Raw genomic sequence first — 26,155 nt, 5'->3', positions numbered from 1 at the left:
TAAAGTCTGCTATGCAAAGGACATTTGTCACTGGCTGGAACATGGCATACATGTGTGACAACTGAACAGAAGACATGAATGAATGTTTTACTCAATCCTAGATCTCATGCTGCTACCAGGCATGGTGTGTCAGATCAATGCATCTTCACATTCTTTTCTAAACCTTTCAAACTGAGGTTTGATTTTGTATATGAGTGAGTGTGTGTCTGTGTGTCTGTGTGTGTATGTATATATGTGTGTGTGTGTGAATGCACACTTGACATATCACACGAGTGGGTGTCAGAAGACACTTTGTGGAAGTTATCTCTTTGCACCATTGTTGACTGAGGTTTCTGTCCTGTCCAGTTCCTGCAGTCGTTAAGTCCCAAAGAAATCACACAGAGGTCTACATTAATTATAAACTGATTGGCCTAGTATCTCAGGCTTCTTATTAACTCTTATAACTTATATTAGCTCATAATTTTTGTCTGTGTTAGCCATGTGGCTTGGTACCTTTTTCGGTGAGGCAGTCACATCTTGCTTGCTCTGTATCTGGCTTCCTCTCTGTCTGGGTGATGACTGCAGACTAAAACTTCCTTCTTCCCAGAATTCTTGTTGCTCCATCTCTACTTCTTGCCTGGTCACCCCACCTATACTTCCTGCCTGGCTACTGGCCAATCAGCGTTTATTTAAAATACAAGTGACAGGGTACAGACTATTGTCCCACAGCACACCATACGAGTCCTGAGGGTTGAACTCAAGTTATTAAGTTTAATAACAAACATCTTTACCTTCTGAGCCATGCACAGGTCCTGACCACCATTCTCCTGAGCTAGAATGTTCTTGCACATTATTTTTTCCCTATATTTCACCTAAGAAGCCACTCACCATTGTTCAGTACCCAGAAAGGTGGGCCAAATTCTCACTATGAAAACTGTCCTCACTGCTCCAAAGAGACCTGTCGTTCCTTCCTCTAAACTGGTTCTCAATTTGCCATACTGCTGTTATAAAGCACATTTCAGAGTAATGATGGCTTGTTTTATGTCTTTTTCCTGGAACAGATGTTAAGGCTTCTGCAGGTGGGATTCACTCATTACCCTATTGCCCAGTAATATTCAGGAAGTGGCAGATGCAGGTGTAGTGATGAATGAATTATATAATAAGTAACAAATTATAAATTAAAGATAATAATAAATATATTTGTAGCAATTTGAATGAAAATGGTTGCCATAGGCTCACAGGGAGTGGTATTATTCGAAAATATTTGTGATGTGGCCTTGTTGTAGTACGTGTGGCCTTATTGGAGAAAGTATGTCACTAGGGGGTGGGCTTTGAGGTTTCAGAAGTTAAAGCTAGGCTCAGTGGAGTGAGTGCTCTCTCTCTCTCTCTCTCTCTCTCTCTCTCTCTCTCTCTCTCTCTCTCTCTTCTTGCTGTCTATGTATCATGGTGTAGAACTCTTAGCTACTTTCCAGCACCATGACATCATGCTAATTTCCATGATGTCAACAATCTAAACCTCTGAACTGTAACCCAGGCCCAGTTAAATATTTTCTTTTATTTGAGTTGCCATGGTCATGGCGTCTCTTCATGGCAATAGAACTTTGACTAAGACAATATTATTTTTCAAACTTTTTATTACATTTATTTATTTTTGTGGGCAGATAAGCTGTGTGTGCTTGTGCAGTATCATGTGTAGAGATCAAAGTACAATTTTCGAGAGTCAGGTCCCTCTACCCACCATATAGATGGCAGGGATCAAACTCAGGTCATTGGGTTTGGTGGCAAGAGCCTTTATCCTCTGAGTCATTTCTTGAGCCACTATCACGGGATTTTAAAATATTATAAAATCTTTAAAATAGAGTGACATGGGGATGTTCTATAAAGAAACAAATTTGAAGCTGGACACAGTGGTGCACTTGCAACCCCAGCATTTAGGGCTTGTGTCAGAACTGAGACTAAGGCCAGTTTGAGCTACATGGAGAGGCTTTGTCTCTAAGAGCTGAGAGAGAGCAGGAAGAAGAGGAAGGATAAGAGGATGGGGAGAAAAGAAGGGGAGAGGGGAAGAGAGGGGAGGGGAAGAGAGGAGAAAAATCCAGGACTCGTGAGCACTGTCATTAGACATTAAAGAGGCTGGGTTTCATACCAGTTAAGGACCCGCATTACACAGTCACCATAGCAATGGCTCTGGGCACATTATTTACCCTCGGTTCAGCCCTGTGCGGGACATTCCATGCCATACATTGCTGTTCCTAAACTATCAGCTCCTAAACTGTCAGCAGAGTCAGGATAACAGTGCCTGCCCCATCCATCATGAAGGTTAAATCAGGGACACGATGAAAGGTGCTTGGAAGGGAGCCGGGAAGATGGTCAATGTTATATCAGGTTTGCTATTATTTGGTTCCTCCAGGAAATGCAAGGAGAATCCAGAGAAAGAGTGGCTTCTAGGATGTGTGTGTGTGTGTGTGTGTGTGTGTGTGTGTGTGTGTGTGTGTAGGGGGATGTTTACAGAATAATGCATGGTACGGAATGCATGTTTGCTCTAGCATCCTGCCGGCCTTTCCCTGGGTTTTGTGGGACTTCCTGCATAGCCTGGATCCAGACAGAACTGTTCTTTCAACCCCTGGGAAACCCCACCACTTTCAAACTGTCCCTTCTGTGTGTTTTCCTCTTCCTCACTCCCCTGTCATCTTTCCATTCCCAGAAGTGCCTACTCTAAGATCTCACAGTCTAACTCTTGTAGGTACCCCAAAGGAATCCCCAAAGTCCACTTTAGAAAACGATGCTGGGTGTGTCTGCGTTAAAACTCTCCATTACACCCTCTCCCACAGAGCTTATGAGTGGAGAGCTTCTACCCAAGCGTATGTCTGCTCAGCTCCCTGGAGATCCCTGCTGAATTAGTGCTCCTTACCTTCACACCATTTCTTCATTCGGAAAGATGGGAAAAACAGCCGAGTCTAAAGATATCACTAGAAGTAGGGAGAAGACAGTGATGGTGGCGATACTAGCAGCTAGTATCAATACCCACTAGCTAGCATGCTGAGGGCAAGATGATCGGCCAGCTCAACCCCCACGGTCACCTGTGGCAAGGCCACTATCAGTATTCCCACTTTACAAACGATGCAGCTGAGGTGTGGAGGGATTAAGAATCACATCCCACAGGATGGCGGATTAAAATGCAGGAAGTCTCATGCCAGGGCCCACACTGGTATCCAAGACAGTGGCATCTGCAGCTCCCAAACCGCTGGAAGCCAAGTATCCTGAGTGAGAACCTTTCCAGCGTGCAGCTTGTTTCGGGAGCCCTTCCAGTTCTCCTGCCAGGCTGTTTCTTTCAGTTCAGTTTTTGGCAGCAACTAATGAACTCATCCTCTATAGCATCCCTGCAGAAAGCACCGCAGGAATTTCGTATCTACCCAGGAATGAGAACAATGGCACAGTTCCTTCGGTCCATCTCGTTATCCTTCCCAGGGCTGCCTCCCACAGTCTATGTCCTCATCCTTCCCAGGACTGCCTCTCATAGCCCATCCCTTCATCCTTCCCAGGGCTGCCTCCCACCATCCATCTCCTCATCCTTCCCAGGGCTGCCTCCCACCATCCATCTCCTCATCCTTCCCAGGGCTGCCTCCCACCATCCATCTCCTCATCCTTCCCAGGGCTGCCTCCCACCATCCATCTCCTCATCCTTCCCAGGGCTGCCTCCCACCATCCATCCCTTCATCCTTCCCAGGGCTGCCTCCCACCATCCATCTCCTCATCCTTCCCAGGGCTGCCTCCCACTCCCAGATCTTTCAGAAAAAAAAGGGAAGCAAAGAAACACTAATTGTCCCTCATAAAGCTAGGACAGCCCCTGTTCTGCCTCTTCTCTGTTCTGGCTTCTCCTAGTTCAAGGCATTTTCTCCATGCAGAGGGTTTACATTCCCCTTCTCAGTCCTGAATCCCATCCCCAAAAAATATGGCTGAGTGTCCTAGTCAATACACAGAATCCAAACTCCAACCGGCCAGCACTGCCTTGGAGGCATCTGTGAGATGCTCTGCCATCAGGGTGCTCTTGTTTCTGGAGGTCCCTCCTACACTGGTGATTCCATGGTCTTCCCCCAGCACGTCCTCTTGTCCCTTCAATGGAAGAGCCACAGAATGACTTTTTAAGCCAAATCTCCAACTAGGCGCTCATCCCTCACTCTTAGCTTCCCGGCCCCAGCAGATTTATCCATATCCAGGGTATAACCACCAATCCTCACCTCCCAGATTTCCAGATTCCCTTTTGGAATGTGTTTCTCTCTAAATTCAGGACAACCTGCCAATCAGTTCTCCAGGCAGGACCCTTGGGCAACTCATGAGCTATGAATAAGCCAGAAGAAACCGTTCTGTCTCTGGCTGGTTTTGTCAGAGTGTTTGATCCAGACAGCAACAGGAAAAGAAACTAATTCAGGGACCACGATCAGAGATCACTGAGCGATATCACAAGTCACTGAGATGTGAGCAGTAGGCTCATGGTGGTTGAGGCACAAGCTTCAATAAGAATACGTAGTTAGATGTCTATACTCTGCCCCTGTGAATGGGGAGCCCCAGCACGCACATGGTGGCCTCGTACAGAAAACGGATCATCCAGCTTTTGTTCTCATTGCTTTCTTTTGTTTGTTTGATCACTGATTTCATTTTGATTGACACCTCGCTCACCAGGCATGAACATAAGACATCGGGTGTCCTTCCCTATCCAAGCATCTAGACCCCTGGAAGGTCTGAGAGGCCCTGGCGGAGAATGTCAATAATCAGGTATTCTCGTTATTTAGGCTGTGTCTCTGGGAGCTCAAATCCACAGCTCTGAGGGACGTGGAGCTGGCTAGGCTGTGACTCATGGGCCCTTGTCAAAAATAGCTGTTTGTTTAGCTGCTGGTATCTCTAGGGACTCTTAAGCAGTATCCTAAAAACCTTGGGAGCAATCAGCCTGTCTCCTTCGTGGGTATTTTCCCCATCGTGCCGAATGTTCTCTGTAGTCATTCGGGCTCCCTACCTTCCTCTTGGCTCAGTTACTACTCATTCCTCATGACCTTGTAAGGCCTCAGCTATGACTTACCCTCATGTGAACCCAGGGAAGGAGGGCCAGCGGCCCATAGTCACTCCATTTCCAGTCCCACTAGAGTTGTCTGGGGGAATCTCAGAGGGAATACCCCAGAAATCCCATCACTATTTAAGATCTCAATGGTTAAAGAGTATTCTCTATTTAACAGTATTTTATTCTGACAAACTCCTCGTCCTGTGTGAACTTTCCTTGGATTAAAAGAAGAATGGAGCATTTTCTTTAAAAACAACGCCGTAGAAGTCCGTTCCAGGTCTGCCGTAGGCTGACCATGACGTAAATCTTTCACACTCCATGAAACTCATGCAGGCACTAGCCAGGATCTAGATAAACCAAAGCACACTCTCGGCTTCAAATCTTCCCCCCGTTCCTGTGGGTGGCAGGGGTCCTTCTTGTTTCAATGGATGGAGATGAAGAACATCCCTTAGTCTTCTCAATGGTGCCCATGGACAATCGCTGGGCTCCTATACATCAGCACCCACCCCACCCCCGTTCATTCTTTCCTGTTCATTCGGGGAAGGCAGCATTTAGAGGCAGCTCTGTCTTGCACACCGTAGGTCTTGCATTAAGCTACACTTAGACACAAGCGTTAGAACTTGCATTTCTCTTCATCTTACTCTTTCCAGCAAAACTGCATCCATGCAGCTGCAGACCCTTGGCACAGTCCTCAAAGGCGGAAGCAATTCCCTATGATCACTATTGTGTAGTGAATGACATCAGTGTCCAATAAGACCCTCAAGGAGAGGTCAGTGGAACCCATGCCAAGGCCAGCTGCTGCCCACTCCTCCCCAATACTTCCATCAGGGTACCCACTGACACAGCTCTCCTCAGATAACTCTGCATCTGTGTCAAAGCACATAGGAATTGACACAGAAGCCTTTTGTACCACAAGTCCTAGTTTGCTGGGCAAGGGCAAGGAAAACCCGTGACATCATAGATGAACCCAAGTTCAAGGGAATGAGTTATTAGGCACAATGTGTTTTCATACAATGACCGTGTTGTCCCCCCCCCCAGTTAGTCACCCCCACACACCTCATTCTAAAATGTTTACCAAGGAGCTGACACTTTATATTTAATTGGTTCCCTATGGCCCTTTTTGAACCAACTCAAGAGAAAAAAAAATTAAAGTGCGTAGTTTAAAGTAATCCCACAAAGAGGTCAAAGACTTTGTGGAAGTCTGATTAGAACCATAGAAAGGAATGGTAATCAAAAAAAACATACACCTCCATGTCTGAGAAGCAGTGTAGGAAATGGATGCCCTCAAGATGCACTGGACTGCAGATCCAGATGCATTTTAAACACATTTGAAATGGATAGCGTGGACTAAAAGCCTCAGTCTCCAAGCGTTTGAGAACAGTGTGGTTCTTCTGCCTCTACTCACTGAGTGTGGGGATTACGGGGATGTGATGCCATCACTGTACTGATTTCCTTTTCAGCCTCCCTCCACTGTGAGCATCTCCTGAAGTGGAGAACATTTTATTTACGACCCAGAAAGCAGTCTCTCTCTTAAGCACTGAGCCATCTCCTCTGCCCAGGTCTGAATGTCAAAATCGGTTCAGGACCGAGCCTCAGCTAGAATGACAGTTAGACATAAAATTCTGCCTTAATGAGCTAAAAGTATACAATGGAAAAAAGAGAGCATCTTCAACAAATGGTGCTGGCAAAACTGGATGTCAATCTGTAGAAGAATGAAAATAGATCCATATCTATCACCATGCTCAAAACTCAAGTCCAAATGGATTAAAGACGTCAATATCAGTCCGAACACACTGAACCTGATAGAAGAGAAAGTGGGAAGTACTCTACAACACATGGGCACAGGAGACCACTTCCTACGTACAACCCCAGCAGCACAGACATTAAGGGCATCATTAAATAAATGGGACCTCCTGAGACTGAGAAGCTTCTGTAAAGCAAAGGACACTGCCACTAAGACAAAAAGGCAACCCACTGACTGGGAGAAGATCTTCACCAACCCCGCAACTGACAAAGGTCTGATCTCCAAAATATATAAAGAACTCAAGAAACTAGACCGTAAAGGGCTAACCAACCCAATTAAAAAATGGGGCACTGAGCTGAACAGAGAATTCTCAACAGAAGAAGTTCGAATGGCCAAAAGACATTTAAGGTCATGCTGAACTTCCTTAGTGATCAGGAAAATGCAAATCAAGACAACTTTAAGATACCATCTTACACCCGTCAGAATGACTAAAATAAAAAACACCAATGATAGCTTTTGCTGGAGAGGTTGTGGAGAAAGGGGTACACTCATCCATTGCTGGTGGGAATGCAAACTTGTGCAACCACTTTGGAAAACAGTGTGGTGGTTTCTCAGGAAATTTGGGATCAACCTACCCCTGGACCCAGCAATACCACTCTTGGGAATATACCCAAGAGATGCCTTATCATACAACAAAAGTATATGCTCAACTATGTTCATAGAAGCATTGTTTGTAATAGCCAGAACCTGGAAACAACCTAGATGCCCTTCAATGGAAGAATGGATGAAGAAAGTATGGAATATATACATATTAGAGTACTACTCAGCAGTAAAAAACAATGACTTCTTGAATTTTGCATGCAAATGGATGGAAATAGAAAACACTATCCTGAGTGAGGTAAGCCAGACCCAAAAAGAGGAACAGGGGATGTACTCACTCATATTTGGTTTCTAGCCATAAATAAAGGACATTGAGCCTATAATTCATGATCCTAGAGAAGCTAAATAAGAAGGTGAACCCAAAGAAAAACATATAGGCATCTTCCTGAATATTAACCTTCATCAGGCGATGAAAGGAGACAGAGACAGAGACCCACATTGGAGCACCGGACTGAAATCTCAAGGTCCAAATCAGGAGCAGAAGGAGAGAGAGCACGAGCAAGGAACTCAGGACCGCGAGGGGTGCACCCACACACTGAGACAATGGGGATGTTCTATCAGGAACTCACCAAGGCCAGCTGGCCTGGGTCTGAAAAAGCATGGGATAAAACCGGACTCGCTGAAAATAGCAGACAATGAGGACTACTGAGAACTCAAGAACAATGGCAATGGGTTTTTGATCCTACTGCACATACTGGCTTTGTGGGAGCCTAGGCAGTTTGGATGCTCACCTTACTAGACCTGGATGGAGGTGGGTGGTCCTGGGACTTCCCACAGGGCAGGGAACCCTGATTGCTTTTAGGGCTGACGAGGGAGGGGGACTTGATAGGAGGAGGGGGAGGGAAATGGGAGGCGGTGGCAGGGAAGAGGCAGAAATCTTTAATACATAAATAAGTAAATAAAAAATAAAAAATAAATAAAAAAAGAATTTCCATATTAAAAAAAATTTCTGCCTTAACATTTGTTAAAGACTGAAAATATTTAGATCCTAGAATAATTTCTGCAAAATAAGCGCAACTTGATCTTTTTAGTCTTTGTGTTTGAATGACATCATCTTAATGTGAGGGACAGATTGTCTCATCACACCCTTCTGGCTCTCATTAAGACAAGCTTCTAGTGCTTTGACTTTGCTTCAACAAATGTGTCAAACATTAACCTAATGATGTCATGGTACATATTTTTAGAAAGCACTTTGCCAGTAATATTTCTTTACATCTTCACAACATGCTGAGAATATCCATGGTTTTCATATTGGATATGTCAAATATTCAAACATCCTAACAGTCCTGCTTTGGGGATAAGGTCTCATGGATCCAGGGCTGTCCTCAAACCTATGTAGCTGAGGAGGATGACCTTGAACTCTTGATCTTGTTGTTTCTACCTCCAGAGTGCTGGCATTAGAGAGGTACACCACCATACTTGGTTTTATGCAGCGCTGGGTATCAAAGCTAGGGCTTTGTCACATTGGCAAGCACTCTACCAACTGAGAGTGTGTGTGTGTGTGTGTGTGTGAGTGTGTGTGTGTGTATTCCCTAGCACTCAAAATAGGTTTCTTTCTCTTGTTCCCTTTTGTGGAAGGTCAATGCTTATGATAACTTATTCTCATGGTCAATTTCATAGCTCTCGCCCTAGCCAGATTCCAGCCTGACCACATGGTCTTGTTTGCCCTATCAAAAATACAGCCCATCTTTATCTATAGACTTGTTACAGTTTGAATATTAGATATCCTCCACAAGCTTCTTTATTAGATGGTTGGTCTCCAGCTAGTGACACTATTTGGGGAGATTATGGGAGCTTTATGAGGTGGGCCCTAGACAGAGAAATTGGCCACAGGTGAGTGTGGGCATACATTTAAAGGTCAGGCCTATTCCTAGTCTCTTTTACTTTCTCCTCCTCCAAATGCACCTGGCTGCTTTGACACCACCTCAGCAGAGGCTTAGGATCAGCATAGCCACTGGGAACTGAACTGTCTGAATTATGAAGCTTTCCACCTTCTGTTTCTTCTCTCAAGCTTGCAAAAGTAATTCACTCAAGGCTGTGGGTAGCCATCCCTGGGTATGGCGTCTTTCTTCAGAAGAGTGCTATCAAGAGAAATTTGCTTAGGGATGAGCAGATGGCTTGGCCTGTAAGGTATTTGTTGTGAAAGCATGGGCATACGACTTTAGATTTCACAATATCGATGAAAATAATCTGGGCGAGGCATCATATGCCTGTATCCCCATTGCAGGGCAGACAGAGACAGGAGGATCCGTGAGGCAGAACTGGTGAGCGCAAGGCTTAGTGAGAGATACTGTCTCAAAAATATAAGGTAGAGAGTGACTAAAAAAGACACTTCATATTACCTACATATATCTATACACACACATACACACAAAGAAACACACACATGGTTTCCATGATGTACAAACCTCCCTGGTATCGATCTGACAAGCTTACTGACTGAAATTATAAAATACCTGGTCCCTAGTGTCTGTCCTAACCCCTGAAGGCTATACTGCCTAGCTGCAGGCTTGGGCTGTGGACCCCTGCCTCTTTCATTCTGCAGATGTTTGATGTCTAACTCTGCAGCTGCATCTGAGCCATTCGACTGGCCTATGCCCCACTCAACTTCCCCTTAGGTCTTGCGTTCTCATGGTTCCTGTTTCTCTGGCTTGTGTCCACACTTGGGTTCTCACTCTAGAGTCCCAGGATGTGGAATGCTGGAACCGTAAAAGAGGGGAACACAAAGGCTGAGAAAAAGCCACATTCAATATGAAATTGTTGGACTATTATGTAAGAAATAAACACAGTTTACCAAAGATTTAGACTGTATATTCAGGAAATAGAGGAAGTGGAGCTCTCGTCTGTCAGGCAGGGAGAGTGATGCAATCTCTGAGTCTCCATCCATCTCTCTCTGCTCTTAAGGCCGCCACAAAAGTTGGACAAGTACGACTTTTGTTATTGGAGGGAAGAGATCATAAGGCCATTTTAATCGTTAATAGAGAGTTAATTGTTTTCCATCTTCCATATTTGTTCTAGGGGAGGCAAGGGTTTTCTCACATGTATAGAGGGGGGCAAAACAATCCTTACAGATGTGAGCCCCCTGACTCAGCTGCCTAAGGGAAGCGTATTGGTTATTTTCTTGTTGCTGTGTCAAAATACCTGATGGAAGAACATTCAAGATTTCTTTTTTTTTTTTCTTTTAAACACTGCTTGGCCCATTAGTTCCAGCCTCTTATTGGCCAGCTCTTACATATTGATCTAACCCATTTCTAATATTTTGTGTAGCACCACGAGCTGGCTTACCAGGAAAGATCTTAACCTGCGTCTGTCTGGAGTGGGAGAATCATGGCGACTCACTGACTCGGCTTCTTTCTCCCAGCATTCTGTTTTGTTTACTCCACCTATCTAAATTCTACCTTACCAGAGGCCAAGCAGTTTCTTTATTAATTAACCAATGAAAGCAACAGATAGAAAGATGACCCTCCTCCATCATTTCCCCTTTTTCTGTTTAAACAAAAAAGAAGCCTTTCATTTTAACATAGTACAATTACATTTAGCAAAACAGTTATAGAGCAAGAATTACAGTTACAATATTTCTATCTATTTTATCTCTTATCATAACTAAGGAAAACTATAACTATCTATCCATTCTTCAACTCCATCAAAGACTCCAGAAGGATATAATATTACCTAAGTAAACAAGAAATAAGAAACTTCAAACTCTAGAAATGACAGAGACATCTCACTGCCTGGACAGTCACCCAAAGTTCTTTTGTACAGTTGGGGCATCCATCTTCAGCCTACAGGCCCATAGTATCCAGCAGACATTTCCATGAAGCAGGAAATTCCAAAGACAGTTCAGTCACTTTTTGCTGTGTCCTGCAGAATGTCTCGCAGACTCTTTTATGAATCAGGAACCCCAAAAGATCATCTCATCTTTAGGCAAGTTCAGCAGTCCTCTCTCTGTGGGTTCTCTGTGTCCAGTTTATGCAACAGTGCAGGCAAGAGCAGTTTCTTGCCCAAATGGCTATCAAACTCCATAAGGAGCCTCTTTGATGCCCATCTTCCTCTTGAAGTATATTGGTGCTGTCAGGAGCAGATGTGTCTCATTGTCATGAAAAGCCCTAAGTTATTAAAATATTTTAAATGTCATATTTTGTAGTCTTTGAAAGATATGAAGAATGCCTATCTAAAATATATCTATGTACATCTTGAAAATCTAACTAACATGACTACAAGCTTGACTATTATTGATGATTATCCATTAGCAACCTATATTTTCTAATTATACATTACATTTTAAACGAACTACACAATCGCAATACCTTAATCAAGATCAGAAATACATATACATACAACAAAATTGACCTTAAAATCCACACCAATGTAAATTATTCATATCTATATCATATCCCCCTTTAAGTGTAAAAGAACATTTATAAACCATATTTGGGAACATGGGTGCAGTTTTTTGTCTCCAAACTGCTTCCTGCTGAATGGGGGCGCTGTTATTTAGGTCTTTTATGGTATAACCTGTGTGCCAGGTTCATCTCAGTGGGCAGTTGACTGAAGCAATTTTTTGAGGGTGTTCACAGCAACCTTTCAGTAGGGTGTGGTCTATAATACCATATTGGGATAAAAGCAATTCCCAGGGTCTCATCTTCTGTGAAAACAAAAGAAGACCCTCTCCAAAGCATCATATCCTTAGACCCAAATTGTGAAATCATAATACCCTTATGATATCCATTCTGGTTCCACTTGGCAGCCCATATAATGAAATGTCTCTCTGTACTTAGCTCCTTCACAGTCAAAAATTTTAAAGAAAACACAATGTACATAATCCAAACTCTCTGTGAATTTTTTAAAACTTAAGTTGCACCATGTAGGGGTAATAGGGTACTGCCTGTTTACTGCCTGTCTAAACCTTAACTGCGCTGTTGCTATGGTAATTACGGTAGTTCCTGCCTGAGACCAGCACAGTTCAGCTTGGTGGAGCTGAGCCTCTCCTGCCTCAGAGCCATTTGGTGTCCCTGAGCCAGTCACAGTTCCAGGCACACAGCAGTCCACATTGCCATCAAGCAAGCCGTAGCACTTTACTCCAAATGCTCCATTCAAAAGCTCTGTCTCCCGCAGGAGCCAGACAGAGATCGCGATGGCGGCACAGTCCAGAAAGCCGGCATTTTATTTTTTTATTTTATTTTATTTATTTATTTATTTATTTTGGTTTTTCGAGACAGGGTTTCTCTGTGGTTTTGGAGCCTGTCCTGGAACTAGCTCTTGTAGACCAGGCTGGTCTCGAACTCACAGAGATCCGCCTGCCTCTGCCTCCCAAGTGCTGGGATTAAAGGCGTGCGCCACCACCGCCCACATTTTAAAACAGTTTTTTTCCTGCTGCTGAGTCAGGACAATTTCTTTGCGGCACGCAACCCAGAAACAGCAAAAAGCTGTCTTAAATTCTCTCTCTCTCTTTTTTAAGCCCTCTCAGGTTTTACGTGGCATTAGTTAATCACCTTGAGCGCCACTCTGGCGTATGAATCTGCGGTGGGCTGCGTTCCCAGCGCCCAGCCACCTGCATGGTTAGCTTTACACCCGAAATAATTACACGGAAACTGTATTCTTTTAAACACTGCTTGGCCCATTAGTTTTAACCTCTTATTGGCTAGTTCTTACACATTGATCTAACCCATTTCTAATATTCTGTGTAGCCCCACGAGGTGGCTTACCAGGGAGATCTTAGCCTGCGTCTGTTTGGAGTGGGAGAATCATGGCGACTCCATTCAAGATTTCTTTTAGCTCACAGTTGGAGGGTCTCGTCCACTGTGGCAGGAAAGAAGTGGTAGAGAAAGCAGAGAAGCTGCAGCTGTGGCCACGGGAACAGGAGGCGGCTGGTCTCGTTGTACCCACAGCCAGGAAACAGAGATGGACGCTGGTGCTCAGCTTGCCTTCTCTTTTTATTCAGAGTGGGACCCACACTCAGAACGGTCTTCTGTCTTCTTGGACATGGGGTATGCACATGATATGTAAACATACATGCAGGCAACTCACCCACACTCATGAAATTAAAATAACGAAAGAATAAATAAAAGAATAAACAAACAAACATTCAGAATGGGTCTTTTAGTTAGAGATAAGCTTCTCTGAAAATCTTCGCACAGACAAGCTCAGAGGTGTGTTTCCTAGGTGCCTCTGATCCCAGTCAAGTGGACAATGAAGACTGACCATGACAAGAGGAAACCAAGAGCACAGGCTACCTGCTGGCATGAGTTTCATAAAGCATACCAAAACACACCACACACAGAAATCTGAGCGGTGGACAAGAAGAAAATGGTTGAATATCTCGTAGTCTTTGACTTAATCTGGACTCTTTTTTTTTTTAATATTTATTTGTTTATTATGTGTATAATAGTCTGTCTGTGTGTATACCTGCAGGCCAGAAGAGGGCACCATACCCCATTACAGATGGTTGTGAGCCACCATGTGGTTGCTGGGAATTGAACTCAGGACCTTTGGAGGAACAGGCAATGCTCTTAACCTCTGAGCCATCTCTCCAGCCCCTTAATCTGGACTCTTAAACTTCATTATCACATAGCCCACTGAACCTTGTTCTGTTCTCTGGGGATTTTCCTCAGTCTAACACCATCTCTAAGCTACCCTAGCATTCTTACAAACACTCCAGACTCCTCAGTCTTTCGAGCTGCGGCCTCCATCCCAGTCAGAGCACAGCAGCACCAAGCCAAGCATCGTAACTTCGCTTCCAGTGTGCAGCATTATTTGAAGGAGACTTTAAGAGCTAGGGCCAGGAAGGTGAGCACAGGTAACAGGGGCAGACCCCTGAAGGCTACAGCCTCATCTGGCCTGATTTTTGGCTTCCTGATCTGCTGCTATGTGAGCAAGCTTTGGCCATGTGCTCCCCACATCTTGATCCCCACCATGTCTTCTCTGCTATGAAACTGTGAGCCCAGATCAACCCTTCCTCCTTCACATTGCTCAGCCGGAGAACTCTGTCACTGTGATCCAAAGGAAACTAATGCCCCTGGGCTTGCCTTCTAGGTACCTGCCTTGTTCTCATGGTTTTGCAGACAAGGAGAGGTGCCTGGTGATCAGCTGGCTTCTATTTGGTGGTCAAGTCCTACATGTGTGAGTAAAGCATTTGCTGTAGCCTGAGGGAATTGGGATGGGCTCAATTTTTGTGTATCTGCTCCTCATACTTACTTACATTATAACCACGCTCAAGCAAGAAGGAGATTTCAGATGATCAAAAACACAGTGTCTAGCTCAGGGATTATATAACTCATCTCTCCTTTAATCCCAGTTCAGCCTAAGGGCCAGTTCAGTAGTGGTGTTTTGAAAGCCAAATGCTAAATGTTCATCCAGGGGAGGCATGATTTTGTCTTGGATCTTTGTGGCTTGTGTGTTACATACATATGCCTGTGTGAGTGTGTGCACATGTATGTGCAGCCATGCATGCGAGTGTGTTCATGCATGCAGGAGCCTTATTTTTTTGAGACAGGGTCACACATTGACTCCGAAGCTCAATAGTTCATCTAGGCTGGCTGACCAGTGGACCCGCCTGGCTCTGCCTCCCCGGCACTGAGCAACAGACCTGTAGAGTCACACTCAGCTTTTCTCATGGGTACTGGGAGCCAAGTTCAGGTCCCTGTGCTGGCATGATAAGTACTCTACCAGCTAAGCCATCTCCCCAGACCCATTCCTGGTTCATTAGCCTCAAGACACATGACTATAGAAGCCCCAGACTTCTCTCTGGTGTATCTACACAACACTGTGTGCATCAGACACTAACCAGGTTCCATGCTACAAATTGAGAGATACAGAAGCAGGCTCTGGTACTACTGGGGAGTGGCAACATGAATGTACATGACCAGTGCCACAATGGAGAAGGGAGTTCAACAATTGGATCGCCACCACTGGACAGCAGTGCCATGAGAAGAAAGGCTTTTGTCGTCATACTAAATTTCATTGCCAAAATATCTCTTCATCCATTCTAGAATTATTCATTATACAGACAACATCCATTTCCTTCTCCTACCTTTTCTCCTCTCTCTAGACCCCCTCCATAAGGCCTAAACTCTCTCCCTCCCTAAAGGGATCTCATTCATTCTTCAGCTACTACTTCTGCTTGGAGATTTCCCACGTCCACACTCCTGGCTTGATTTCTCTTGTTCTCCTTTCTGGATAATCATATCACCTTTATCTTAGTCTGCTGGAGACATAATCCAGGATATTCCTAAACCCAAAGCATTGCCCTGCTACCGGCTTCCATACTTTAAACATGGTTCCAAAGTCTGCGGCAGCCCCTTTCACTCTCCTGTTCTGCTGTAGCCAGTTTTAGGGGAGCGAGGAGGGACATCTGGGGTTTAATACCTTCTGAGAGGATTTCACTAGACAGGAACCTGCAGCATGAACATATGTTTCCCATAAGCTTCTACTAAGAACTTCTGGTTTATCATGGCTCAGAAGCCTTTATATATGTTATCAGAGAGTTCCTTGACCATATGACTATAGAGTTTTATCACCAGCTACAGGTCTATTTTACTCAAAACTCATGGTTATGAGTAAAGCTCCCTCCCCCATCCAAGCAGGTCCACAGACTAGACAGGCAAAGTGACTAGAAGTTTTTCATGTTATATGGAGGGGTGTGATCCTTCAAAGGAATCGGGTCTGTGCAAGGTCTCATCAGGCTAAACTCTCCATCTCAGAGGGTGCAAGGTCTCATCTGCTGTTTCCATGGTGATGCTTAAACCTTGAACTCCTGAGACTAATACCCTAGAGAGGGCTATCACTTAATGTAGACACTCACCAACTGCTTTTCAGTGATCCTTCCTTCCTGCTTTTCTCCCTTTGCCTTCCCTCTCTCTCATTTTGAAACAGGATCTCACTCGGAAACTAGCCTCCAACTTGCTATGTAACTCAGGCTTGCCTCTAACTCATGGCCCTCCTCCTGCCTCAGCCTCCAATGTGCTGGAATTAGAGGCATAAGCCACCTCTTCAGTGTTAGACTCTATGGCGTTGTTTGCTTGTCTAACAGCCCAGCTATACACTTGAGGTCTTGTTCTGATTTCACTTTCTTTACAAATGTTCATGTCAAGAAAGCTTTCATATGACCTATGCCAAAACTATCACCCAAGCCTTCTGACTATAGCATGCTCATTCTTGTTTTCTGCCTCTTTTCAAAGTCATCCCCGTGCTGCCAAGAAAACTGCACCCAACGACAGCCCCTTCTTACTCTCCCGTCGTTCTTTTGTTGTTGCTGTTTTGTTGTTGTTGTTGCTGCTCAGCTCTTTCTCATCCCTAGAATTCTTTCACTGTCTACTTGGCAGAATGAATTTGAATAATGTACAAATGTTCGGCATTTCTCTTCTCCAGCAAAATGCTAATGTCCTGCCTTAAAGTGGCTTACAGTTGGATATTCTTTCTGGATCTCTGTGGATCAGTTGCTTTTCCCGCTGCTATGATGAAGCACGCTGGCAAAAGCAACTTCAGGTAGAAAATGTGCATTATGTCTCAGAGTTCACCAAAGCAGCCACAGACAACAGAAAGTAATGAATCTAGGCATAGTGCATGGCTCGCTTTCTCTGTTTCATGCAGGGTCCCCTGTGTAAGGAACAGCCCCACCCACAATTAAGATGGGTCTTCCCACATTGATTAACATGTAATCAAGATGATCTCCCACAGACATGCCCAGAGGCCCATCTCTCAGATAAGTTTAGATTCTGGGATGTTGATGATTAACACTGGCATCTCCCTCCCATATTCTCGTGCATGCTACCTGTTTGTCAGCACAGATCTTCCTCCCCCATCCTTACCTCACTCACTCAACTAACTTCCAAGAGCCTTCTAGACTCACCTATGCCATCCCCTAAGCCTCCTCTCCACCTCCCAGCACACATACACACCAGTTTTATCCTTAAGAACTGGTGCCCACCTTATGGCGCAATAACCAGAGCTTCCATCTCTATTCTGCGGACCACTTGGCTGTAGTGATATTTTATTTGTATTTTAATAAATAAAGCTTGACTGAAGATCAGAATGCAAAACTAAGCCACTGCGGGCCAGGCAGTGGTGTCACACACTTTTACTGCCAGGACTCAGGGAAACAGGCAGACAGATCTCTGTGAGTTCAAGGCTACCCTGGGCTACACAAGGTTGATCCAGAAACAGATCCAGGTGGTGGTGGTGGTTCATACCTTTAATCCCAGGATTTGGGAGTCACACACCTTTAATCCCAGCACTAGGGAGGTGGAGACAGGACCCACCCAGCACTATGCGGGTGGCGAGAGGAATATAAAGGGGAAGAGACAGGAACTCAATGGAGTGTGGAGTCTGTGGTTTGGTGGAGGTAGGATGGCTCACTTCAGTCTGAGGTAGAGGTAAGAGCCAGTGGCTGGCTGCTTTGTTTTTCTGACCTTCAGCTTGCACCCTTATATCTGTCTCTGGGTTGTTATTTGTGCTACACTTGCCATGTCGGTTTTGTGTGATTCTTGGTTTCTTTTGGCTTCTTATGAGAAAAGGCTCCTTCTTATCTGCGAATTTCCCCATGTCTCACAGAACACAATCACATGTTTGTTTCATTCTCGAAGAATCTGAATCTGGAGTCAAAGCCAAGATGAAACTTAGGGGAGAATTGGGTGTCCTGAACAAGAAAAGGGGGTGGCCGCACTCTGGCAGCCCTGAGGAATTTACCCAGCTGCAATTCTAATCACCCAGCCAAGGCTGTGAAGTCCCTGGATTGGCGAAGACTTCTGACACCCAGATAAGCACTTCCAGCCTGGTTATCTCCTTTAATTCTCTCCAACTCGCAGTGTTTATCTTTCTGTTACCTGAAGTGGTTTCCTTTCAGCCCCTCTGTAGCCCTTTTGTATAAAACCCTGCTGATCCCAGCTAGAGAGCAGGGGGCAGACTTTTCAGGAAGCCGAGCTCTAGGTCCAGGCTTTCCATTACCAGCTGGTGCCATGATTTCAGACACTGACAAACTGCAACCTGAGTGGTTTTGGGCGCCTCTCCACAAGCTCTCTTTGTACCGCAGTCCGAGGGTCTGTGCTCAGAGACGCTCCGCGTTTGTAATCTAGCGCTCATTTAGGGAAATTTTCAATTGCCTCGAAACCAAAGTTTTAAGTGGGGAGCTCCCAGTTGTTTAAAGTTAGTTGCACTATTGCAAGATCGGTTGGTGGGTAAAGGCGCTTGCTGCCAAGCCGCGTGACTGGAGTTCTAATTCAGGAACCCCCTATGGTAGGAGAGGGAGAGAACCTTCTCCAGCTCTCTGACCTCCGCTGCAGTGTTGTCCACACTTGCAGACAAACACACACCCACTAAATAATTAAGGTAAAAAAAAAATCTATATTATCAATGTGGGGGAACAAGTTTTTCTTGGAACTACAGATCTCAGGGCTTACAAATGACCCAAGGAAAGTATTTTGCCCTCTCTTCATATATTAATTACTTCATATCTTCTCTCTCTCTCTCTCTCTCTCTCTCTCTCACACACACACACACACACACACACACACTCACTCACATGTTTTCCTCACTGTCCTCTGTACCTTGTCCTATGTCCCAGATCTCTATTTTGAAATATATTCCTGAAATATCCATCCCCTAGTGGCAAGGGCAGCTAAATCAGAGCATCGAACTGAAATGACTAATCCCGTACAGTCATTGCTCTAGGTGAGAGGTCAGCGAACTGCAGCCCACAGCAGAACCCGGATCTCAGCTTGTGCTGGGAAATAAAGTGTTACTAGAATATAACACTACCATCTCCGCATGCTGTCTATGATTGCAGGGCAGTAGCAGACTTGCTAGGCTGGAATCACAGCTCAGTGGTAGAGTGATTGCCTAGCATGTGTGAAGTCTGGGGTTCAATCCTCAGTACCACCCAAAATAACCAAGCAAGCATAAACAGTGGTGGTAAGTAGTTACAAAGATTTCTGGGGCTGCAGGCAGGGCTCAGAGATCCAGGGTTCTGGCTGCTCTTGCAGACCTCGGGCTTGTTCCCAGCACTCACACCAGCTCACAACCACATGAAACTCAGTCCCAGGAAACTTGACTTCCTCTTCTGGTGTCTTCAGGCACCCGACATCCATGTCATGCACATACACGTATATTCAGGCAACCACTCATACATATGAAATAAAGATAATTCACTTTCAAAAGTAGTTACAATGTAATAACCTGCCTGAAGGTATTATTACTCCTTTCTAGAAAGTTCACAAATCCCCAGAAACCAAAACCAAGGAGGCTAGGCTCCTTTGTTATTGCCTACGGCCACAGGACTGTTTCCAATGTAGATACTTCCAATGACATCTAAGATCTAAACAGGCACTTAGGATACCTGGTACTTCATACTAATCTTCTTTTGTATGATGCCACAGTCTTTGTCTTCTAATCCTTCCCAGGTTTTTTTTAATTTTTAAATTTTTTTAAAAGATTTATATATTAATTTATTGTACAAATAAATAAATATATGCCTGCACACTAGAAGAGGAAACCACTTCTCATGGCAATAGATGACTGTGAGCCACCATGTGGTTGCTGGGAACTGAACTCAGGATCTCTGGAAGTCCCTAACCTCTTAGCCATCTCTCCAGCCCCCTCGCAGGTTTTAAGGCAAACTCTCATTTGATACACTTGCAACGTGCCTTCTTTCTGAGTCACACATTCTGGAAGCTTCATCTTCCTGAGCAAACCACAAGTCTGGGGAGGCCCTTTGAATTCCACTGCTAATGCCCTTCTCACACCTCCCAGATGTTAGGTTACTGCACAGTCCCTCCCTTGATCCCCAGATGTTAGGTTACTGCACAGTCCCTCCCTTGATCCCCAGATGTTAGGTTACTGCACAGTCCCTCCCTTGATCCCCAGATGTTAGGTTACAGCACACTCCCTCCCTTGATCCCCAGATGTTAGGTTGTTGCACACTCCCTCCCTTGATCCCCATCACCTAAAAGCTACTTCATTTATACCCTGGTAGCTTTCAGAATCCTCCCTTTCAGAATGTGGCAGGCTCACAGGTTCGTGAAGACCTGTGTGCTAGAGTTCTGGACATTTCTGGACTCCATAGTCATGCTCTCTCTTAGCATCTGCATGGTCTTCATGCTCAGCTACAACCTAGCCAAACAAATCACAGAGGAGAAAGAAATATGCACCCTGTTTTTACCCAGGTGTATTTCATGTTAAATAAAAATAAGTTGCTCATTTATTCTGTGCATCAAAGCAGAATCGCATCATTAGTTCTTCGTAGCACCCAGCTGCTGGCTGGAACCCTGAGAAAGTGATTTCTGTGTGCATCCACCTGCACCGTGCAGCATTCTCCATTACTATGTGCCAACAAGAACAGATGGGGGTTCAGAGTTTGAGAGGTGTTCCATGACTAATGTTACCTGCGGGGGCTTAAGAGTGGGCTTGGGGTAGATTTGAATCCTGGCTCTCTTCTTTTAACTTTGTGTATTGCAGCCTAGTGACATCATGTTCCTGCCCATCACCATATCAAAGATGTAAACAAGGTGACAAAATCAATTTCTTCTTTGGCTTGCTGAAATAGTAGATGGTGAAGTCACTGTGGAACAATCTTTGTACACGGTAAATATGTATTACTCTTATTGGTTAATAAAGAGCTGAATGACCTGGAGCTGAGCAGGAGGAGACTGGGCTGGAAAGCCAGACTAGGAGAACTCTGGGGAGAAGAAGGACGGAGTCTCAGGAGCTGCCAGTCAGATGCAGAAGAAGCGGCATGGAAAGTCCATAGATGAGGTAAATGAGCCTTGGGGCAGCACACAGATTAATATAAATGGGTTCATTTAAGTTATAAGAGCTACATAAAAGCAAGTCTAATCTATTGACCAAGCATTTATGGTTAATACTAAGTTTTTGTGGTTATTTGGGAATGGCTGGTGGGACAGAGCTGATCGTTGGTCCCGATGGGGAGGGGGACCCCACCTACATGAGATGTATAAAAAGTGATGCTGGGGAGATCACTCAGTCAGTATGGGCTCGGCATATAAGCATGAGAACTTGTGTTACAGACCCTAATACTCACATAAACACACAACTGTCTATGCCTGCAAAGAGGGAGGGCCTCCAGAGCTTGCTGTCTAGCCAGTCCCGTCTTATAGCAAGTACCAGACTCAGAGAGAAATTCTATCTCAGAAAGTATGATAGAGAATGGTTGAGGAAGACATCCACCATCAGCTTCTGGCCTCCATAAGCCCAAATACACATATGCACATATACACATGCATATACATGAAAAGTGTGCTCGGTTAATAAGTACTTATCACTCAGTTATACACATTGTACCTTTAAAAACACACAAAGTATTGCTGGGTCTTGAGGAAGGTTGTTTCCTAATTTTCTGAGAAATCATCACACTGACATCCAAAGGGGTTGTACCAGCTTGCACCCCCACCAGCAATGGAGGAGTGTTCCCTTTACCCCACAACCTCTCCAGCATAAGTTGTTATCAGTGTGTTTGATTTTGGCCATTCTTACAGGTGTAAGATGGAATATCAGAATTGTTTTGATTTGCATTTCTCTGATAACTATAGATGTTGAACATTTCCTTAAGTGGCTTTCAGCCATTTTAGATTCCTCTGTTGAGAGTTCTCTGTTTAGGTATGTACTCCATTTTTTAAAATTGAATTATATGTTCTTTTGATAATCAATTTCTTGAGTTCTTTGTATATTTTAGAAATCAGTCCTCTGCCCGATGTGAGGTTGGTAAAGATTCTCCCATTCTGTAGGCTGCTGTTTTGTCTTGTTGACCATGTCCTATACAGAAGCTTCTCAGTTTCAGGAGGTCCCATTTATTAATTGTTTCTCTCAGTGTCTGTGATACTGGGGTTATATTTAGGAAGTGGTCTCCTGTGCCAATGTGTTCAAGTATACTTCCCACTTTTTGTCTATGAGGTTCAGTGTGGCTGGCTTTATGTTGAGGTCTTTGGTCCATTTGGACCTGAGTTTTGCACATGGCGATACCGATATATATGGATGTATTTTCATTCTTCTACTGTTGATATCCAGTTATGCCAGCACCATTTGTTGAATATGCTTTCTTTTTTCCATTTTATATTTTTTGCTTCCTTGCCAAAAATCAGGTGTTCATAGGCGTGTGGATTAATATCCAGGTCTTCACTTCAGTTCCATGGTTCTCCTGCCTGTTTTTATGCCAATATCAAGCTGTTTTCAGAACTGTAGTTTTTTTAAAAAAATATTTATTTATTTATTATGTATACAATATTCTGTCTGTATGACTGAAGGCCAGAAGAGGGCGCCAGACCTCTTTACAGATGGTTGTGGGCCACCATGTGGTTGCTAGGAATTGAACTCAGGACCTTTGGAAGAACAGGCAATGCTCTTAACCACTGAGCCATCTCTCCAGCCCAGAACTGTAGTTTTGTAGTAAAGTTTAAAGTCTTGAAGTCAGGGATTGTGAAACCTCTAGAAATTCCTTTATTGTACAGAATTCTTTTGGCTATCCTGAGTTTTTTGCTTTTCCATATGAAGTTGAAACAATCTACCTCAAGACCCAGCAATACCACTTTTGGGCATATACCCAAAGGATGCTCAATCATACCACATGGACATGTGCTCAACTATGTTCACAGCAGCATTATTTGTCATAGTCAGAACCTGGAAACAACCTAAATGCCCCTCAACAGAATAATGGATAAGGAAAATGTGGTGCATTTACACAATGGAGTACTTACACAGCAGAAGAAAATAATGACATTTTAAAATTTGTGAGCAAATGGATAGATCTATAAAACATCATATAGACACAGAAAGACAAATATAATATGTTCTCACTCACCAGTGGCTTTTAGACATAATGCAAAGAAAAACCAGCCTACAGTTCACAATCCCGGAGAACTTAGACAACAAAGAGGACCCTAAGAGAGACATACATGGATCTAATCTACATGGGAGATAGAAAAAGACAAGATCTCCTGAGTAAATTGGGAGCGTGGTGATCATGGGAGAGGGTAAAAGGGGAGAGGAGATGAAGGGAGGGGAGTGGAGAGAAATATATAGTTCAATAAAAACAATTTTAAAAACCACACAAAGTAAATCTAATGCTTGGGTCATAAACTCTGGGAATTCATTCTATGATGATGAAAACCAAGATGCCCCCAAGTCCAGAGAGCTCACAGACTGTTCACCTGGAAGGTAACATCGAAAATAATACAACTAGTTCCTGGGAGCTCGATTTCGAACACTATAGGAGAAACTGATACAGTGAAGCATAGCGCGTGTCCATGAATGGAGCATAAGCTGTTATACAGGACACTAGAACAAGCCCTCCCCCTGCTAATCCATACTTTCCCTAACTTCAAGGCATGGATGCTATACATGTTCCTTATCCTCTGATACTGTCTACCAAATTAATGAGAGAACGAAGACAACTATCCAAGCTACCTGGGAACCCAGGACTGTCTCAGAGTGGTTCAGAGTCACAAGGGGATCCCAACATCTGTGAAATGATCCGTTCATCACCGTATTTGTTACCGAGATCCCAGAGCCAGGCCTCGTGATGAAGAGCAACGAATCCAGTCATACAGATGGGAAGGTTAGAGAGATGGCTCAGTGGGTAAGGTTCCTGTCACAGGAGTGTGGAGACCTGAGCTCAGATACCCAGAACCTATACAAAGCCAGATGAAGTAGTGAGCAACCATCACACCAGTGTTCCTATGGTGAGGTGTGAGGCATAGACAGAGAGTCACCAGAAGCTCAAGGTAGTCTGGTACATGGGGTGGGGGACAATAAGGCCGTTTCTCAAAGAAAGTAGAAGAGAGGGGCCAACATTCAAGGCTGTGCTCGGATTTCCACTCATGCCCCTGGCACCTGCACTTGTGTGCTTTCTCTCTCTCTCTCTCTCTCTCTCTCTCTCTCTCTCTCTCTCTCTCTCTCTCTCTCCCTCATACACACACATATGCACCAATAATAACAACAACAATAACAATAGTAATAATAATAATTGTACAAATTAGAAGGAAAAGTGTGCGCTTTGGTCAAGGAAAAATGTAATTTTTGAAAACATGCTTACATGTATTTAATTATGGGAGGGAGGGGGTTTAGGGGGTCAGAGGACAGCTCTCATGAGTCAGTTTTCTCCCTCCATGTAGGTCTCAGGGAATCGAACTCAGTTCATTAGAAAAGACAGCACGTTCCTTCACCCAGCTCCCACCTCATTGAGCTTTTGAACTGAATAGCAGAAGTCTGTCTGACCCAATGTCAGTCATCTCTCAACACATATACATGAGAGACAAAAAGTCATGTGTGTGCTGCGGCCAGTGGGAGGCCCTCTCTCTGCCCTTACACTGGGGAAGCCTTAGCATCCAGATGCACATTTCCACTGCACTAGGAAAAGAACCAGAAAACTCTGGACGCATACAGATTTAGGGGCTCCCAGGTACAGATCAACCTCCTACGGGGTATGTTTTTTTTTTCAGGTCAAATAAACTTCACTGTTTTCACTGTTTGTGTGGGGAGGGTGTGTATGCATGCATAAGTATTCATGTGTTTATTCATAAGTGTGGAGGCCAGGGGTCAGCAGCACGCATCTCCCTCAGTCATTCTCCACCTTATTATATATTTTTTTTCTTGATAGCCTTTTACTGAGCCTGGAGCTCACCAACCCTGCTAAACTGCCTTGCCAAAATCCAACAGAGACTTTCCTGTCTCTGCATCCCTAGTACTGATAGTATAATTAAGTGCCACCATATCCAGCTTCTTTTACATAGATGCTGGGAATCAAAACCCAGGTCCTCATCCTTGCATGGTAGGCACTTGGCTTACCAAGCCTCCCCTACCCCAACTCAATCTTTACAGTTCTTTAAAAGCCAATTGTTTGAGTAGTTATTTTTCAAATTAATTTTTGTATGTGTATGTATGTGCATACGCACCTTCATTTGTCATTGTTCCTGTGTAGAAGTCAGAAGACAACCCTTGCGAGACAAACTCAGGTCATCAGGCAGGCCTGCATGGCCACTGCCTTGAATCACTGAACCATCCCTGCAGCCCTTGAGAAATTATTTAATACCAACTATACTCTTAACCCCATCATAAGAACAGCAAAACTGTTCAAGTCTGTCAAAGTTTTGAGAAGCCAAAAGCATGGAGAATAATCCTAACAGGACCCAAGTGGACCCGTGTCAAATGTCTCATGTTGCCAAGCCTATTGACCGAATGCGAAAGGCCTGTGCTTGGGGCAATTGTCTTTTTCATCAGTTATACAACATCGTCTATGAGACTCTCCCACAAGCCAGCTGAGCTTTTCACCCAGTGTTGTGGCTTTGGAGAAATTATGCATTGCTAAAATAGGACTTGCAAAACCACTCAAGGCAGCGAGGGGCTTTGCAAATTGCTCAGACATGTGTTTGGCTGTTCCAGGGTGGTTCTCCTGGAAAGAGGCCATGCTGCTGCTGAGAAGCCAGGAGAAAGAAGCGTGCCAAACTGACAGTGACTAGCAAGGAATAGGGTTTCAATGTCCAGAAATGACAGAAGAAAGGAGCATGGCCATGGTCTCACATCAGTCATTGGATTGTTCTTGCATAAGGAGGAAGCTCACGCTTCCAGAGTGCCGCCTTCTCAATGAAGTCTTAAACTAAGAAATAGCACTGACCTTGCATCCATCCACACCTCTCTTAGCTGCACGCTATTGCTCGCATAATGGTGTGATAGTTTCATGGTTTGGTTTATGGGCTTCAGGGCAGACCTGGAACCAAAGCCTG

The 26,155-nt window shown here is 44.4% G+C and overlaps 1 protein-coding gene across 1 annotated transcript in view; it reads right to left on the bottom strand.

The window, feature by feature from the left end:
• Positions 1–26,155, bottom strand: part of Itih5 (inter-alpha-trypsin inhibitor heavy chain 5) — a 101,960-nt gene that overhangs the window by 20,205 nt on the left and 55,600 nt on the right. The window lies entirely within an intron of this gene.

The sequence above is a fragment of the Chionomys nivalis genome, chromosome 13 (assembly GCF_950005125.1).
Source record: "Chionomys nivalis chromosome 13, mChiNiv1.1, whole genome shotgun sequence".
Lineage (NCBI taxonomy): Eukaryota > Metazoa > Chordata > Mammalia > Rodentia > Cricetidae > Chionomys > Chionomys nivalis.
Note: the sequence above shows the minus strand (reverse complement) of the source record. Positions and strands in the feature narration are given on the sequence as shown.